This window comes from Lissotriton helveticus, chromosome 1_1 (genome assembly GCF_964261635.1).
Source record: "Lissotriton helveticus chromosome 1_1, aLisHel1.1, whole genome shotgun sequence".
Classification (NCBI taxonomy): domain Eukaryota; kingdom Metazoa; phylum Chordata; class Amphibia; order Caudata; family Salamandridae; genus Lissotriton; species Lissotriton helveticus.
In genome coordinates this window covers 102,503,261-102,521,929 of record NC_136057.1, presented here as the reverse complement: position 1 = coordinate 102,521,929, position 18,669 = coordinate 102,503,261, and positions in this window count along the sequence as shown.

Genomic DNA, 18,669 nt, shown 5'->3' with positions numbered 1-18,669 from the left:
AGTGTTTCCGGCGTTGGGGTTGGATAGCTCTTTCACGATGTTGAAGAGTTCCTTGCAGTTGTGTGCGTTGTTGTTCAGTCGATCCTTGTATGTATTTTTCTTGGTGGCGCGGATCAGTTGGTGGTGTTTCCGGGTGGCGAGCTTGAGGGTGGTCATGTTGTCCGTCGTTGGTTCCCTTCTCCAGGCTTTCTCGAGGGCTCGACAGTTCTTCTTGGAGCTCTTGAGTTCGTCGGTGAACCATGGTGTTTTTCTGCTGCAGGATCTGCTGGGTGGGGTTCTCAGAGGGGCGAGTTCGTCCGCGCAGTCGTTGATCCACTTCGTGAGGTTGTCGGCGGCCTGGCTGGGGTTCGCTGAGTTGGCGGGAGGGTGCTGGCTCAGGGAAGCGGTGAGCTGGTCGGCTGTGATCTTGTTCCAGCTTCTTCGAGCAACCTGTTGCTGGTGGTGGAGGATCGTCGTTCTTCTGAAGGTGAAGTGGACGCAGCTGTGGTCCGTCCAGTGGAGTCCTGTTGCGTGGCTGAAGGTGACGTCTTTGCTGGATGAGAATACAGAACTATGTTCATATATGCACGAGAAATCCAACCCCTACGTTCTGTAAAAGACAACCTCAAGACTAGCGCCCTAGTAAAAGGCATAGTTGACATGATTAAGGAAGTAACTTCTTATGAAAATACCCCTAATGACGAGATACTTGCATATGTAGGTTGGAACGTGACCGGATATGGAGTTACTTTAAGTGAGAAACAGCAAGCGAAGAGATCTTCCCCGATCTGGATTGTACCCCATCAAGGTAACTTGTGTCTGCAAGGCATTGGCAGGAATCCCAGAGCTCAGTTAGGGAGAAGTATCTGTACAGAAACATATGTTTTTGGGTCTCAGACTTCCCCTGCGTTTTTAGCAGCTAAGGGTACTTATTTCATCTGTCATGATAGAGCCTATACATGGTTGCCCCCTGACTTCTCGGGCTCATGTTTCGTTTCGTTCCTGTTACCTCCCACCTACACAGCAGCGGCGGATTAACACAGGACAAGGGTAGTTAGAGGTGTCTTGAGTAAAGAAGACACTGCAGGTCAAGAATTTGGGGACTTTGCAAGAGGTTTTCTGCCGTTCTGGGGACCCATGGTAAACAGCAGGGACATAAGGCAATTGACAAGGGTAGTTGAGGCTACCGTGATTGAAACTACTGGTGCCCTTAGTAACCTGACTGCTGAGCTCCAGTCGGATCGTCTTATGACCCTTCAGAACAGGGTTGCTTTAGACGTCATACTTGCAGACCGAGGTGGGGTATGCAGATTGATCCAATCTAGTTGCTGCATTTTTATCCCAGATAACGCTCCAACAGTGTACCAAGCCATCTCCAAACTGCATAAGATTTCCGAATCTATTCATGTGGATAAAGGAGATTGGTCATTAATGGGGTGGTTCTGGGAACTAATATCCAGCTGGGGATGGAAAATCCTGATGGTCATTGGGATGGTCTTAGCCATCCTTTTCCTGTTCTGTCTGTGTGTACAGTGTGCTCCTGCAATATGTGGCCTCTGTGTCACATCATGTATAAGGAAACCTGTATCAAGAGACGAGCTAAGTACTAGGATGATGTTACAGCAACATCTCAATGACTTTAGGAATATCGACCTAACCTCAGATTAGCATGAGAGTAGGTTAAATTGCCTATGTAAGGGCAAAAGGAGGGTTTGTAGTACTGAAAATCCAAACTCGTGTAACCATTCAGACGCAAGAATAAAACTTCATCATAACACGACAAATTTAGTATCAAAAGACCGAGAATGGCGAGTACATTCTGCACAAGCATTTTCGCCGCATTCGAAGGTTGCTTTCACCTCGAAATTGTCACTTATACCCTGAACCCTTGGCTTCCATTTTATATACGGCAGCCATTTTGTATGTTGCCCTTCACATAGGCTTAATCCAATATCATAAGGACAAGCACTCCTTGATTGACTTTTTCGTGACCTGGGCAGGTTTAAACCATCGCCCCAGGCCAACCCATTTGGTCAGTTCCTCTCCCAGTGGCCGGTCAAGATAGCATCTAGGCGCACCCGGCCATAAAGCCCTTTCATCACATTCTCACCCTGCCGAATCTTGCCCACACCTGACCCCGCTCCTTCTTTCCTACTTGTTTTATGATGAGAACGTGCTCATTTTATTGGGGAACACCGATATCTGATTGAAATACCGGACCTTGCCGAGTAATTTATTATGTACCAGACAAACGAAATGTGAGCTTGTCATCATAACTCTGTTACTTATTTGTGGTCGAAATATGTGAATAGTATCCTGAAAATCTAGGAATGTTTGCCTGAAGCTTATTATTTTGTATAAAAAGAGAAGCCTGACTTCGTGATTTTGAAGCAGTCTCCTGAGAACATAATTCCATGTGTTGTACTTCTAGGACACTTGTTACCTTGGTTGCAGCCAATAAACCGATCTTTGACTTCACCTAGAAGACTCTGAGTTTCTGTGGTCTGAATCAGGAAAAGGACTCGAGGTCTTTGGGTGTGTATTCCCTGACACCGCTGGGTTACCGGTTAAGCACCGGTTCTGAAAAACCCAGTACCTCAGTTGGCGCCCAACGTTTGGGGCGATTCCAGCGGTACCGGTCCAGCCAGAGGTACCAGTACCTCAATATGCAGCCCACGGAAGGACCCCGATTAGGTCAGCAGGTCCTCGGACAAAGTGCTTCGCCAGCACCCATTCCCTAACCCCGATTGGGTTGGTGAACTCCCTGACAGAGTGCTTCGTAGCCCCTCTGTTTCTCGAACCTATTGAGAGCGTTGGGTCGGTGTCAGGTCAGCTATTCGGACAAGACGGACAACTGGCTATCTCAGCCTACTCTAATTATACTGTTTTTCGAGTCAGGGTACCACCCTCATGTTACAAATGTCATTAATCACAATTTGGATTGGACAAGGGGACAGGAGTTTGTCATCACCCCACATAAAATGATACTTTAGGTATTTAATATTCATTATAAGTTAACGCCTCTTGCGTTACTTTACACATTAGGTCATATCCTTTAGCATTTCAGGATTTTGATACAATATAAGTCCATATAACAATTGTCTCTTCATTGGCGGGGTGAAAGGGTTAGGTTCCCACGAACATCTTCTAGTGATGTCCAGAGTTGGCAGTAGTTCAAGGATAACTGTTCTCTGGTCTCGGGAGTTGCGCAGGTGCAATGATGCTCAGAAATGGAATTTGATAATGCGGTACAGCTCAGATTTTGCATAGTCATGCAAGCAATAGAAAAGAGACACTATTAAGACATCAAAAATAATAATTTCACAGCATATTCATTTACTTATTACTTTAATACTTATATAACTAATGTGTAAGTGTTTTTTAGGCAAGACAATACAGCTTGGCAAAAGCGGCACTGCAAGCTTCATGCAGGCAGTTAACAGATCAGCCATATTAAGGCAAAAGCGCAGGCGCAAGAAATTCCCTCCAAAGCAAATACGCGCAGGGTCACGTGAATGTGACGCACGCATGCGCAATAGAAACCCCGCATGGCAGCCACCATATTAAATTTCAAGCGTATTATGATTAATTAAAGCACATAGACAAGCTTCTACGTGATACTAAAACATTATGAAAACATAGAATTAATACACAGACATGTTGATTATGACTTTAAAATGTTAAGACGAGGTTCTTGAATAAAAGCAAGTCGCCATGGTGTAGTGTAGTTCCTATTTTCCCTATAGGCCCTGCGCATTGGAATAACATAAACAGCAGTGTAGACGTAGGACTGAGGTCGTCTAGGTCTCTACTGACTATGTTAGACTTAATTTAGGTTTGCGCCAGCTAGCTCAGAGGTCACTGGAAACTTTCTTGACTGAATAGGAAGGGATCAGCTACCCTGGCTCAGACAAGAAGGGATTCAGCTTCCGACAACCGCATAAACATGACAACTTTGCTCTCTCGGAAATAAGAGTAAATCTCTAGAGTCGTGTGAAAACAATAGACAGTTATTTCACTCAGTCAGATGTGCGTTCTTAGTTTCACCAGAGTGCAGAGAAGAGAGAGACGGGCGTTTTCAATAAAAGGTATTATTTATTGAACAGTCTTCCTTCTCATGCAAGAGAAATGGATTGCCACAATTGTAATACTTAATATAAAGTACAGTACGTACAGTAAAAGGAGTATTATGAAATAATACTGTAAAAGCATTGATATGGTTTCTTAGCCATAAGATACTTTAAAATATATACAATATATACATTCATATATACATTGGCTAACGTGCTCAACTGGTGCTTCTAACTACGCCTACCCCGGTGTATGTGACCTAAGCCTAATACTGGGAAGGAGTAAGTAAGTAGCAGTTTAAGTTAAGTAGGTTTTTGCCAATAATCTGATCCAAGGATTCTCTCTAAGGGTTTAGTCAGCACTGTACCTTGGGAATAGAATGTAGGAGGTCTGGTATCTCTCTTTCAGGACTCGATATCCCAGTCACCCGCAAGGGTAGGCTGGAAACGCCGGAGACTGGATTTTCTCGGCATGAGAAAAGACAGCGTCTTTCTCAGCGCATCAAAGAGGAGGGGCAGCGTCCGTGGGCTTCTCGCATCTGCTGGGCTCTCTGCACGTAGACAGCTGCTCTGCTCCAGAATTCACCACCGTGTGTTTGCTTAAGGCAACGTTGGCATATTTATACCTGAAAGGTGCCGGGTTTGACGTAAGGTTGGACATAAGACGTCAATAAAGATGTCACTAAGAACTGGCCGTTCTTACAGTGCTTCGCAGGAGTTCTAGGACAAAATCAAAACAAAGCTAACGGGGATTTCCCAGGTTGCTAGAGGTTTGGTATGTTGAAAGAACTCGTTGTGCTTTCTAGGAATCTAAGGAAGTAGCTATTGCCGTGCTTTGGACTGCAAGGGTGATTTACTAAAATATGGATCTGATCTTTATGCCATTATATGGATATTATCGATTATAGTCATGTAAGGGCATAAAATGGTAATATTGATTATGGTTCCTAGATAAACACACAACACCCACTCCACAATTTTATGTCCATCAATTACTAAAACTAAGCAATAAAGGTGCATGTGTATTTCAACCCACCTCAAAATACATTTTAGCATTCAAAATGGTGTATGCGAAATACATGAAAAATCATAGTTACTGTACGTTTTTTAAGCAGTGTAATCATTCACTAAAAACTGCATATATATTTAGCTGAACGATTTGCGAAAATTTACACATGAAATGTCTCTTAATACAGAAAAGAAGGGCGAGACTATTTCATCACATATAAACACAGTTGCTGTATGTGCTAGAGGCTGAGGTAATATTTTGTCTCTAGATCTACTAAAAATAGAAGCTCTGTTCTTTATGAATAGTTCTACTTTAAGCAAAGTACATGTGCCAGAAAAATGGTAAATATTTTGGAATTTGGAAAAAAATAATTTCATCATCAGGGGAGAAAAAAATAGTTCCAAATGTTTTTCAGTAGCTCTTGTTTATCAAAGCTGAAGGCCGAATTCAGAGTTCTGGGGAACGCTGTGTGCCGGATTGTTTTAAAAAGTTATTGTTTCTGTTCAGGGGGAGAACATCATTTCAGACAGACTCGCAAAAAATTGGTCTACGTATTCAGGTGACAGTTCGACCAAAGATGATAATGCTGTAACTTGGCAGTCGTGAGGATGATTGTTATCATCGATTTCAGGATTAGCAATGCTCACAGAGGGTCGTACCTGGGTGATGTTGCTTTCATTTCTTGCTTCACTGCCACCACCTAATCGTAGTGCAGAAGTCTCAACGAATGCCGTCATCAGGATTGGTAACCGCTGGGGACAACACGATGCATGAGCCGTTACAGGACTTAGCAAAGTATCGATATCCATTGGTACTGCTGATTGTAGTGCAAGACAGGTGTCTAACACGCATTCTTCTCCGCATAGCATACATCGAAGCACAGGTAAGATGCAGTTCTGCCATATAGGTCTGAATGAAAGAAACCAGGTCATATTCAGATCTCTTAGCCGGGCTAATCCAAGGACTTTAGTTATGCGGTCCCGATAGCGTATAGCTAGGATCGTTTCTTCCATTTTCGCTGGAGTCATGTCTGCGGTTTGGCTTGCCATATCGGAGCAGAAGGGTCAAAAATAAAATTCCTGCTACGAGTCCCAAGAGTAGTGGTAGGCCGCCAAAAACCGAATGGACAAAATTGGGAAAGATGCCCAGGACTGCTTCGAAGGGTGTTAACAGTCCCGAAAAAATTGTCTTAAATACATGTGAGATACCACTGGCATCCGACATATTTAGGATTTGGCTTAACATTTCTATGAAATGTATGGGGCAATTTGTTGATAAAAGTGTATGTATCTCTGCAGTTGTCCTTGCAACTTGGAGATCATACGTCTCTTTTGATGACGTGATGGGCACTGTTGTCTGTAAAAGCACAGACTTCATTCTGCTTAAAGTATCAATTCGTATAGGAGAGATATTCAACGGAGGCCAAATCGGAGCCTCTGAGTCTCCAGGGCCGTTTGGATACAATGCTTGCATACAGCAAGTGACCATGGAACTAACGCTTACGAGATATGCTTTCTCTGGCACCATGCCACAACAGCTGAGGTCCGTTATTAGAACATAACTCCCGTTAGAAAGTTGTCTAAAGAATGGCTCTATCTGTGTTGCAGGTGTGCCGTGCTGGTGGCATGAAAGGTTATTTGAAGTCCCCTCACAGGCCCCATGCAAATTAATACCCTGGCACAAAAGTATACCGCTTAGTGATGGTTTACACTCATTGCCACTAAGAAATACATTTTTGTTATTGTCACTATAACATGTGTGTGTATAAGGTAATTTCCATGATGACTTAATGTACCCTTTACCCAACCTTTCATACTGGCCTGCTGGTATATACTCTTGGCAATTTTTGAATTGGAAAGTTATCGGAATTGTGATTATTCCATGTATTATCCATTCAAGGACAGGTCTTTCTGACATTGTAAATGGTAATCTCTCAAGTTTTTCAATGCTCAGAATTGTATAGTCTGCTCCTTTTTGTGCCAAACTGATTTGTTTATCAGTAAGGTTAAAGATAGAAAACAATGACGTTGTGTTGATTAAACGCCATTGCACATAGCCAGAATGCAGGTTTTGCAACGTCCAGCCTAGCTGTACAATAGAACGTAATTGGGACTGGCCATGTTGTAACATTAGCAAGTCCTGATCTATTATATCGATGGCAGATGATACAATACTGTCCAGTGAATAAATTCTGGAGGCCAGAGTCATTAACCCATTGTCCACAACAGAAAGTGATTTTTCCAAATTAATACAATCAATTTCTCGTATTTTCTCTGCTGTTTCAATTTGCATTACTTTCCATGCCTCGTTGTACGCCGCATATTTACTAGCCGTTATGAAACGTTTTTGACGCTGTTTGCGTGGTCCCATTATGAAATCACGCAAGTCAGCACCATCTTTAAGTAAAGTTAAGTTTTGCTTAATTTCTGCCAGTGTGGATGTTTGTAGCCATTCAAGGCATAGTTTCCCTACACTGAATGTTGTTACTATCCCTGGATGTTGTCTCTGAGAGTATCTAGGGTCAGGTCTGGTCATTTTTAACCCCTGTATTTTGTTCAGGAATCTATCTTGACAGTTATTAGTGTCTGTTCGCCAGATTAACCACTTTTTCCAGTCAGGTTGTGTTCTATTTTGATGTAAAATTTGGGATACGTCTATCTCAATATCTGTGGTTGCATTATCAGGTATTGGTTTTGGAATAGACAGTTTATTAAGGTCTTTAATCTTGGCTAGGCCAAGACAGGTAGTCTGTTGAATTGTGTCATTCAAGAACATTATTTGTTCTGGGATCATGCAGGCTCAAAATAATGCTTCTATGCCTTGTACCTGCCATTCTTTTGTACCCCAGATGGTTTTTGTTTCAATGTTATTTTTCCAGAAATCAAAACCAAAAGTAATAATTTTTTCATAAAACATTTCAGAATAAATCAGTTTAGTATTTGTCAGCATGTTTTTTGTCCCTGTCTTATCTAACAGTTTATAATAAAACGTTTCTGCATCACTTGTGTTAAACCCTGAGAAGTATGGAAATTTCTCATAAAATGTTTTTGAGCTGCTTTTGGGTGGTGTTGCACAATGTTCCCATTGATTATATTTAAAAACATTTCTAGGTTGTGCAGATTTATGCAAATAGTGGTGTGCATAATGGTTGTAGCAATACATCTGATCATAATTTGATGACCCCTGTAAGTAATCATGTTCTGTAAATTTTGCTGACAATACTAGATCTGACATCATATTATTAATGCTCTCAAAGTCCCAATCATCTGAAAATATACTTGGTTTTACAAAGTCACTTAATGAAACCTTGAATTGATGTGGATATTTCAATAGCTCGACCGGGCCATATATTTCGTAATCCGTTTTGTCCCAAACTACCCCGCCGGGTATTGGAATGGCCGTGCCATTCACTGATGATAGTTCTCTTTTCTCAATGTGAGATGACTTGTGTGGCTTTAGGACCAAGTTGATGTTCTGACTTGCTGTGTCCATTGTACTGTATTTCCCTTCAATTAATTTTCCCAAACAAAGTACCATGATGAGCCAAAGCAGGAGGAAAAGTACACCTAACACAATCCAAAATTCAATCCATGGAGAAATCAGATAGGTTTCTTTGAGATGAAGCAAGAGTTTTGTTGCTTTGTCTTTAAAAGTCTTTGTTGCTGGCTTTTCTTCTGGTTCGCTTAGATCTACTGAAAAGTTATCGAAATTGATGAAGTAGCCAGGTGCTGTTCTGTCAATTGTTGGAATTGCTTTTTCATTTGCACATTCTGATGCTACATCGTTGTAGACTGGTGTTTCTTGACAAACTGTTTCAATTTGGGTTTCAAGAGGCACAAGTTCCATGGCATTGTTGCATAGTCCTTTTTTATTCACTGCAGGTTTGTCAAATGTGATTAGTCTTTCAGTTTGAACCTCTTGGATTGTAGCAAATTTGGGTATTCTGCTATTTCTTAGGAGTCCACTGGGCCTACTATTTATTATTGGCCACATGATTGTGGTTTTACCAGGTCGATGGATACAATTCGGTTCTCCTTTTTACCAGCAAGGGGCGGTAGTACAACTGATCTTGGTCCGTTGATGGCTAAGACCGGTACTGCTTTTCTGTAAGAAGGCCCAAATTCCTTCTTCACCGCGATCTTCTCTCTGGCCAGATCCCCAATCTTTGGAATCCAGACAGGTCTTGCTGGGACAGGTGGTGGTTCTTCAGTGGTTATTGGCTCTTGTTTTAATTTTACGTTGCTCAGGGCTTTTCTTGTTTCATTTAAGTCCTGTAAAACAGCCAAACGCTCTTTGATGTCAAAGCATTTTTTCTAGTCTTCCACCACTGAAGCATGACTATCTAAATCCTGAATATACATTCTAGTTCCGAACAATAGTTTGTACGGGCTGAAACCTTTTAGAGAATTTCTTGGCAGATTGTTAAGACTACGTTGGACACTTATTAAATGCTGGACCCACCCATCACCCGAACCTAATACCTTTGCCGTTATAGATTGCTTTATGTCTCGGTTTTTTCTTTCCACAACCCCGTTTCCCTCAGGATGGAAGGGACAAGAGTACCGCAATTCAATGCCCATGCTGGTCATGGCCTCCCTATAAGCTCGAGAGCTAAAAGCATGACCCTGGTCAGAACGTAGCATGGCAATTGCTTATGTGCCGATAAAGACTCGCAAATCTTTTATAACAGTTCTGGCGTCAGCCGAGCGCTGGGGTCTGTATTTTTAAGTGTGTTTATGTCTTAGTTTTTATGGGGACGCATTTCTCCGACTGGATTTCTGCGATGTAGATAGCCTGATGCTCTCTAATAGTGGTATCTGGGCTATAGGCTGGACCGGTTCGAAACTGCGATCTCTATTGCAGTCTTTGCAATTCTTAGCAAAATAGTAGATATCTACGTTCATTCCCGGCCACCAGTACTCCGATTGTAGTTCCATCAGAGATTTCAAGATCTCTTGGTGCCTTTGACCCAACCCCATATGTGCGTCTTCTAGTAAGAAGATTCTCCTGTTCGTGTTTGGAATCACTCTATCCCCTACTCCAGGGATTCGAGCAAAAGGAACGGAGTTTGCATCAATTACGTATGTATAATTGAGTGGATAGTTCACGGGTAGTGCTGCACAGTTGCCTTTTGAAGACGTTTTTACCGCCAGCATGGTTTCCCCGTCTATGCATTTTTCTGAACGCTTTTTTGTGGCTATGGAAGCCGGTTGAGTTGCTTCCGCTGTGGCTGTATTAGCCAATGAATTCCCTGCAACGTGAACGCCATCACGTTGATGACTCAATGTGTGTATCATGTGAGTCATTTGTAGTTCTTTCTGTAAAAGAACTACCTGTTCCCAAAGCAATGTATGCTTGATTGTGGCACCTGTGTCATCTTTGTAACCGTTTTGAACTCATTTCTGCAAATCATTATTGCAAGATTTGACGCAGGAATGCGAATCGCACACTATTAGTGTCGGGAATTCACGATCGGCATTCTCAAGCGCCATCTTTAAAGATCTGATTTCAGCTCGCTGAGCCGAACAGTTTCTCAGTGATTCAGTTTTCGTTATTTTTGGTCTGAATTTACCACAGAGCCAGCGACCTTTAACAATCGCGCAGGCTGCATTGTAGGATTTATCATCTACATTGTAATGTTGTACAAATCTGTCCGTATAGATTATACAAGAGTACTGTTGGAGAGGCAGAATTTCGATTGGCAGAGGATATTCTTCTTCATATTTCAAATCATTCAGTTATTTCATGTCCGGGACAAAATAGTATGTCACGTCTTCTGCCGTAAGAGAATTTTCCCACTGTATCCATTTAGGATCTAGTGCCACCGTTTTTAGATTAACTGGGCTGAATAACGCCTCAAAGGCTGATTCTGCTGTAAAAACAGTTATCCTTTTGCCTTGGGCTAGGGCTCTTTCTTTTGCTATGGCAGTCTGTACCGCCTTCACAGTATTTTCTTTAAGACTGAATGTTTTTTCTGTTTGTGTGTACAAATGTGATTTGTATGCTATTGGTACCGTTTCTCCCTCATTAGAGGTCAGGTACGTGAATCCGCATCTTCCTGGGATGACTCGGATTACAAGGTTTCGTGTATTGTCACGTGTTTCTAATTTTGTTTTAGCAAACATGTCTGTTTGCAGTGATCTTAAAATTTCTGTGTGTGTCTGATTCCAATGTATTGGTTTGAAATCAGGTTTTATTAATTCGTAGAGAGGTTTAACCCTCTGCATAATTTAGAATGCAAGTTCTTCTGAAATTCAGGAAGCCTAGTATTGATTGTAAGTTCTTCAGCGTTTTTGGTGCTTGGAGTACAGCGCACTTCTCTAAAAAGTTGTCTGCTAAGCTTTTGCCTTCACTTGATAATTTGTATCCTAAAAACAGGACCGTCAGATGGGCAATTCGTGACTTTTTAAAGTTGAATTTGTAACCCTCTGCTGCGAACCCAAGTATTATGGTGTTCACTCTTTTCAAGTGAGTATCCAAGTCGTCGTCTGTGAGATAGATGTCATCGACATAAGATAATGCCTCATCGTCATACATTTGCAGTAACTCTGTTACTCTGGCTGAGAATAATCCTGGGCTATTCTTGAATCCCTGTGGGAGCCTACAGAAATTTTTCTGTGACCCCATTATTGAGAAAGCGGTTAAATACCTGCTTTCCGGTGCTATATTCTGACAAAAGAATCCATTAGAGATGTCTAATGTTGTTTTGTATTTTTTGCGAACTATGTTATTCATCAGTGCCGCACTGTGCGAATTTTGTACCGCAAATGTTTTGCAACACGAGTTAAGGTGTCTGTAGTCCAAAACTAGACGATATGAATTGTCTGGTTTGGAGACAGGAAACAAAGGATTGTTCATTTGAGAGGTGCATGTTTCAATCACCCCTTGGTATTCAAGTTGATCTAAAATCTCCCTGACCTGTTTTTTAGCTTCTTGCTTAATTGGGTACTGCCTTTGTGCAGTTGGTTGACATTTTAACTGGATTTTGTGAGGAGGAGAGTCCTCATCCCATTCTACATGATTCTTATATAATGCAGGTGCTTGAGCTACTGCCCATTTTCTAGCATATATATATTTTCTATGAATTGGAATATGATTCGAGAAGGCAGGCATAATCATTTCTTCGCCATGAGGGCACTCCCTGGCAAACTCTGGTGGCCAGTCTTTTTCAGCTAATAGGATGTCATAGCCTTTTGAGAGGTTATCCCAAAACAGACCCCTTATTTTCCTAGTCTTATCTCCCTCTATACGCAGTATTATTTCGTATATCTTATGAGTTTCGCTAACTCTGGTATCTGCAGTTTCCACTTGAATGTATTAATTCGTGTCCAGTGTCTCCAGATGATTCATCAGGATCTTGCGAGCTATGCTGATTTCTGCTGCGCTGTCTAGCATTGTCTGGGCCCACTCTCCGTTTTTCAGCTGTGTCCTCAGTATTCGCTGCATGTTCGATTATTTTAATACTGGCTACCTTCTTTCTGGGAAATTGTAATTTTTTTACTTTGAGCAGGTTCCTTGTCTTTGGACTTGGCATGCTCTTCCCTTTGTTCTGACCGTCCTCTTCTTTCCGATTTCTGCAAAAAGATCGAGAGGGACGTGTATCATTACTTTGATATCTATCAGGCTTTTTCAAATTATCCCTATTTCTAAGTTCGTATCTTTTGTCAGAGGGCTCCCTTTGGGGAGACTGGTGTTCTCCGTTCAGAGTTCTTTCCCTCCGCGGAGGAGACCTTCCTCTGGACAGGAATCTTTTTTCTTTGGGACTGGATTGTTTATTTCCATCCCAGCTCTTCTTTGAAGTGTTTTGATTATTTTTAATAAATATCTTTTCTGGATTTTCAAGAAGTTGGGGTTTTACCGGTTTCCCACCCAAACTATCTCTTCCTAGTTCTTCATAGGATTTTTCTATGATTCTGGCCAGTTCAATTGGTTGGTCTGCTATATCTGTTTCTTTCAATTTCTGGAGGTAAGTTATATCCTCCATTGCCAATTGAACTAACTCTCTATATGCCTTTGTTAATTCTTTTATTTTAACAAAGAGTTCTTCGCTTGACATTTTTTCGATGTCTGGATGTGGTGTGTAGCTGGCTAGAACCGGCCACATTGCTCCGGGTCTACCTAATGGACCGAGCCTGGTGATGTGATCATTATGTTTTAGGGCGCCTTTAAACCAGAGCAGGTGCTCTTGGTATTTTAATGGGATTTCAATCTCCTCGAAAGGAGTATATTCTTCCGGTGGTTCCTCTATTTTGTAATAGTGGAATTTGTGTGTTGTAGCGTTTGCCGCTGGAAAGTTTATCCATAAATAGAATACCTCTGTCTGCCGATATTTGTGTGCCTCTATCATGAAAATGACTGTACCACCTCGTGCTGTCGGTCCGTTTTCTATAAGTTTTAAAGTTATAGTTTTTCTTATGTTGACCGGAATGAGGATAGCATTCCGGTCATTCTGTAGGAGACTCGTGTCATCCTCTAGGAGTTGATTTGCTATTCTCAATGCCTCCCTATCGTCATCACTGTCTGGCATTTTACTGTCAGAAAGGTTTTTTTTTGTTTTGCAGATCAAGTTTCAAGGAGACAAAAGATTAGGTGCACAATATTTTGGAACACTGTATCCTTCAACGTTGACTAAACCAGAAACTTTACATAGGAATCTCTTCCTACTAAGTTCCGGCGGATTTTAACCTTTCACCCACTCCAGACGTCTATTGGAGTATTTACGGGAAAAAGGGTCTGCGTGAAAAAGCACGACTGAGTTACTCTAACGTCTTGCGTTAGTTTTATCGCCTTACCAAACGTTGGGCGCCATGTAGTGTAGTTCCTATTTTCCCTATAGGCCCTGCGCATTGGAATAACATGAACAGCAGTGTAGACGTAGGACTGAGGTCGTCTAGGTCTCTACTGACTATGTTAGACTTAATTTAGGTTTGCGCCAGCTAGCTCAGAGGTCACTGGAAACTTTCTTGACTGAATAGGAAGGGATCAGCTTCCCTGGCTCAGACAAGAAGGGATTCAGCTTCCGACAACCGCATAAACATGACAACTTTGCTCTCTCGGAAATAAGAGTAAATCTCTAGAGTCGTGTGAAAAAAATAGACAGTTATTTCACTCAGTCAGATGTGCGTTCTTAGTTTCACCAGAGTGCAGAGAAGAGAGAGACGGGCGTTTTCAATAAAAGGTATTATTTATTGAACAGTCTTCCTTCTCATGCAAGAGAAATGGATTGCCACAATTGTAATACTTAATATAAAGTACAGTACGTACAGTAAAAGGAGTATTGTGAAATAATACTGTAAAAGCATTGATATGGTTTCTTAGCCATAAGATACTTTAAAATGGATAAAATATATACAATATATACATTCATATATACATTGGCTAACGTGCTCAACTGGTGCTTCTAACTATGCCTACCCCGGTGTACCTGACCTAAGCCTAATACTGGGAAGGAGTAAGTAAGTAGCAGTTTAAGTTAAGTAGGTTTTTGCCAAGAATCTGATCCAAGAATTCTCTCTAAGGGTTTAGTCAGCACTGTACCTTGGGAATAGAATGTAGGAGGTCTGGTATCTCTCTCTCAGGACTCGATATCCCAGTCACCCGCAAGGGTAGGCTGGAAACGCCGGAGGCTGGATTTTCTCGGCAGGAGAAAAGACAGCGTCTTTCTCAGCGCGTCAAAGAGGAGGGGCAGCGTCTGTGAGCTTCTCGCATCTGCTGGGCTCTCTGCACGTAGACAGCTGCTCTGCTCCAGAATTCACCCCCGTGTGTTTGCTTAAGGGAACGTTGGCATATTTATACCTGAAAGGTGCCGGGTTTGACGTAAGGTTGGACATAAGACGTCAATAAAGATGTCACTAAGAACTGGCCGTTATTACAGTGCTTCGCAGGAGTTCTAGGACGAAATCAAAACAAAGCTACCGGGGATTTCCCAGGTTGCTAGAGGTTTGGTATGTTGAAAGTACTCGTTGTGCTTTCTAGGAATCTAAGGAAGTAGCTATTGCCGTGCTTTGGACTGCAAGGGTGATTTACTAAAATATGGATCTGATCTTTATGCCATTATATGGATATTATCGATTATAGTCATGTAAGGGCATAAAATGGTAATATTGATTATGGTTCCTAGATAAACACACAACATTGGATGCAAATCCTTGCTCCATCAATGGTATTATTATTCAGTGCTTCTTCCTGGGATTCAGTCTGAATATCATGTATTAGGTCGGACAACATGAAGCCCTGTTTTGCTACGGCTGTTCAGCACCTCTGCTAACATTCAGACACAACACCAGGGAACATCTGCTGTTTCCTGTCACTCGCACGGCAATTCTTATCATATAAACTGGGACTTGCCGTTTGGAAAACAGAGAGGAGAATTCTTGCGGAAGGAGTGCTCATGGAACGTGCACACCAGACTTGCGCAACCTAAGATGGAGACCACCTAACTACAAATTCCAGGTATGGGGCCCGGTTCTAGTCCCAGAGATCTCGATATATTTCCTGCTCTCACATAGTGAAGATAGGCTTAGACAAATATATCATTTACCATGATAGGGATTTCCATTGTCTGTAGGTTTGCAGATCACTTTGCTGAGTTGCATATGTTTTATAATCGCAGCACAGTTGCTTCATAATCGAGCAAGGACGTTTTAATAAATATTTTAAACTTACATTGTGTCTATCTTTTGTTTATTATGGACATGCATGAGTGAAATAAATGGAAGGTGATCTATTTCCACAGTTCCCTAGGGGAATGGAGTGTTGTGTTCTATTGACCTGTTACTCTGGTATGATTATAAGGGCAGATTAGGCACCATGAGCTGGTCGGATTCAGGCCCATACGTGCTGATGTGGTATGGTGACTCAGTCCCTGCATTCTGACGTTCTGTGGTCCTAGGCTCAGTTCTGCACAAGTAGAATCCATGCAACAGATTATAGTGGAGTGGGGAAGACTGGAGTGGGGTAGATTGGGGTGGAGTGGGGTACAGTAGGGTGTGGTAGGTTTGACTGGGGTATATATGGAGGTAGAGTGAGGTGATTGGAATGGGGGAGGTTGGAGTGGGGTAGATTGGAATGGGTAAGAGTGGAAAGGGATAGATTGGGGTGCAGTGGAGTTGGGTAGCTTGTGGTATAGTGGGAAGGAGTGAGGTAGAGTGCACAGCGCTCTGATACCTTCGGGTCTAGCCAGCGCTATATAAAACTTTAAAATAAATAAATAAAATATAATAGGGTGTTGTAGATTGGGGTATGGTTGAGTGAGGTAGACTGAAGTAGGTTCGATTGCATTGGGGTAGAGTCTGTTGTTTGGGGTGGGGTAGATTGGATTTGGGGAGATTGGCTAGAGTGAGGCTAGATTGGTGTAGATTGGAGTGGAGTTGAATGGGTGATAGTGAGGTTGATCTGGGTGGAGTAGGTTGGAGTGGGGTCGATTGGGGTGGGGCATATTGGGTAGAGTTGAAAGGGGTAGATTGGATTGGGGAGATTGTGGAAGAATAGGATAGATTGGAGTGGGGTAAATTGTAGGACAGTGGGATAGGTTAGAGTAGGGTAGATTAGAGTGGGTTAGATGAGTGGGGTTGATTGGGGTAGAATGAAGTGATGTGGAACAGGGTAGAGTAGATTGGGGTGGGGTAGATTGGGTAGAGTCGAGTGGGGTAGACTGGAGTGTAGATTGGGATAGATAGTAGTGGAGTGAGGTAGATTGGAGTGGGGTAGATTGGAGTGTTTTAGAGTGGGATAGATTGGAGTTGGTTGGAGTGGGGGTTCATTGGTGTTGGATAGATTGGAGTGATTAGATTGGGGTAGAGTGGGGGAGAGTGGAGTAGATTTGGATTGATTGTAGGGGAGTGGGGTAGATAGGGTTAGAGTTAGGGTCAAATACAAAGCAGCAGCAGTCACCATGGAATATGCAAATGGGCGGCATTCTTGATAATAGTTTTAACCGCATGAAATGACCAGGTCACATAGATGCAACTGGTCCTACAACAGGGTGCCTTCCAACCACCCTCTTGTTATTCAGCTAGTGTAACGCAGTTTACATGATGGGTTTGTAATGGGCAATGTCAGACTTGCCTGTACCGCAATCAGGCAGTGTCTGATGGGCTGGTCTGACAGGTATCTGTGGGGCCCTTTTAGGGCTGGCTGTGAGTCTGTTTTAGGGCCAGGTCGGGCAGTTTTTACTGAGGACTTCCATGATATTAACACAAGCATTGCCTGTAACAAACACAAATGCCTGCAGTCTCTCGTATCTTACAAAACGTTTTTTGCGACCTGGATCAATAATCAGGGTCCCTTTTATGTTTGTGGCCAGGCCTACTTTTGTCCCAGTCCGACCCTGGTAATGAGAACGGTTAAAGTGCACGGGTAGAGTGTTTACTGTTGCTGACTGAAAACAGCACCGCCTGAAGCCGACCCACAGTGGTGCATTAATGGCTCAACAATTGAAACATTGAAGGGCTTCGGCTGGAAAAACAAGCAGTGTCGCCTCTACAGTCTGCGATTCTGAGCAAATCACTTAATGTCCAGGAAAAAGAAAATGAATGTGAACAGGTTTCCAATTGCAGAGAAAAAACTCATAAGGTCATGGTGTACAATGTCAGCTCACACAATTTACTGTTATTAGGTCAGTTTAACAGTAAGAGGGTTCATACATCTAATAATCAGAGTCACATTACACATACAAGCAAACAACAGAAGCGTACATCTTCCTACAGCTCAGGCTAATGTTACATATACAGATCTAGTGCTGCTCAGTCGAGGCTGCCAGGTAACATTACATATACAAACAACAGAAGCGTACATCTTCCTACAGCTCAGGCTAATGTTACATTTACAGATCTAGTGCTGCGCAGTCGAGGCTGCCAGGTAACATTACATATACAAACAACAGAAGCGTATATCTTCCTACAGCTCAGGCTAATGTTACATATACATATCTAGTGCTGCGCAGCCAAGGCTGCCAGGTAACTTTGTAAAGGCCCCTGAATATCTCTGTGGCCGGAAACATGAGATTATAAGTATCCGAAGACTCTGGATTGCTCGCAGCATGTGGTAGGATCTCTAAGCCAGCTCAGTACCCCTTACTTCCTCCATTTTATAACAACACTGCCCTTAGCCAGTAAAAGGGCAATGGCAGTAAGCTTGCGGGGTGATTTGGGGACTTCCTTTACATATCCAAGCAGGGCCACCATGGGGGAGGTGACGAGCTCGGCAGAGAGAATCGTCTTGATTACCGCCAGCATGCGACACTGCCAGGCCATCTGCAAGAAATCTGAATTTGTTGCTCTACACCTCTAACAACTGGAGTCCATAGCTAGCGTGCAAGCAAAAGGTAAATTGCTCTATGCATATATTTTAGCAGCCTAGGTCTAAATCTCCTGCTGGGGGAAATATCTCTAATTTGTTGGCAGCATTATATCCACTTCACTTATACAATCTCATGGCCCAATTCTTGCCTCCATTTTGTCTTCATGCGTAAATCACTGAGTGCACTTTATCCAAACTGTACATTTATGTAATCAGCTTTGCGGGGCTAGCGACCGCATGGACCAAAGTGAGGCGATGCCAAGCTAATGGATCATCTGGCATTTCCTGGAATAACTCTCTCATACAGCATCG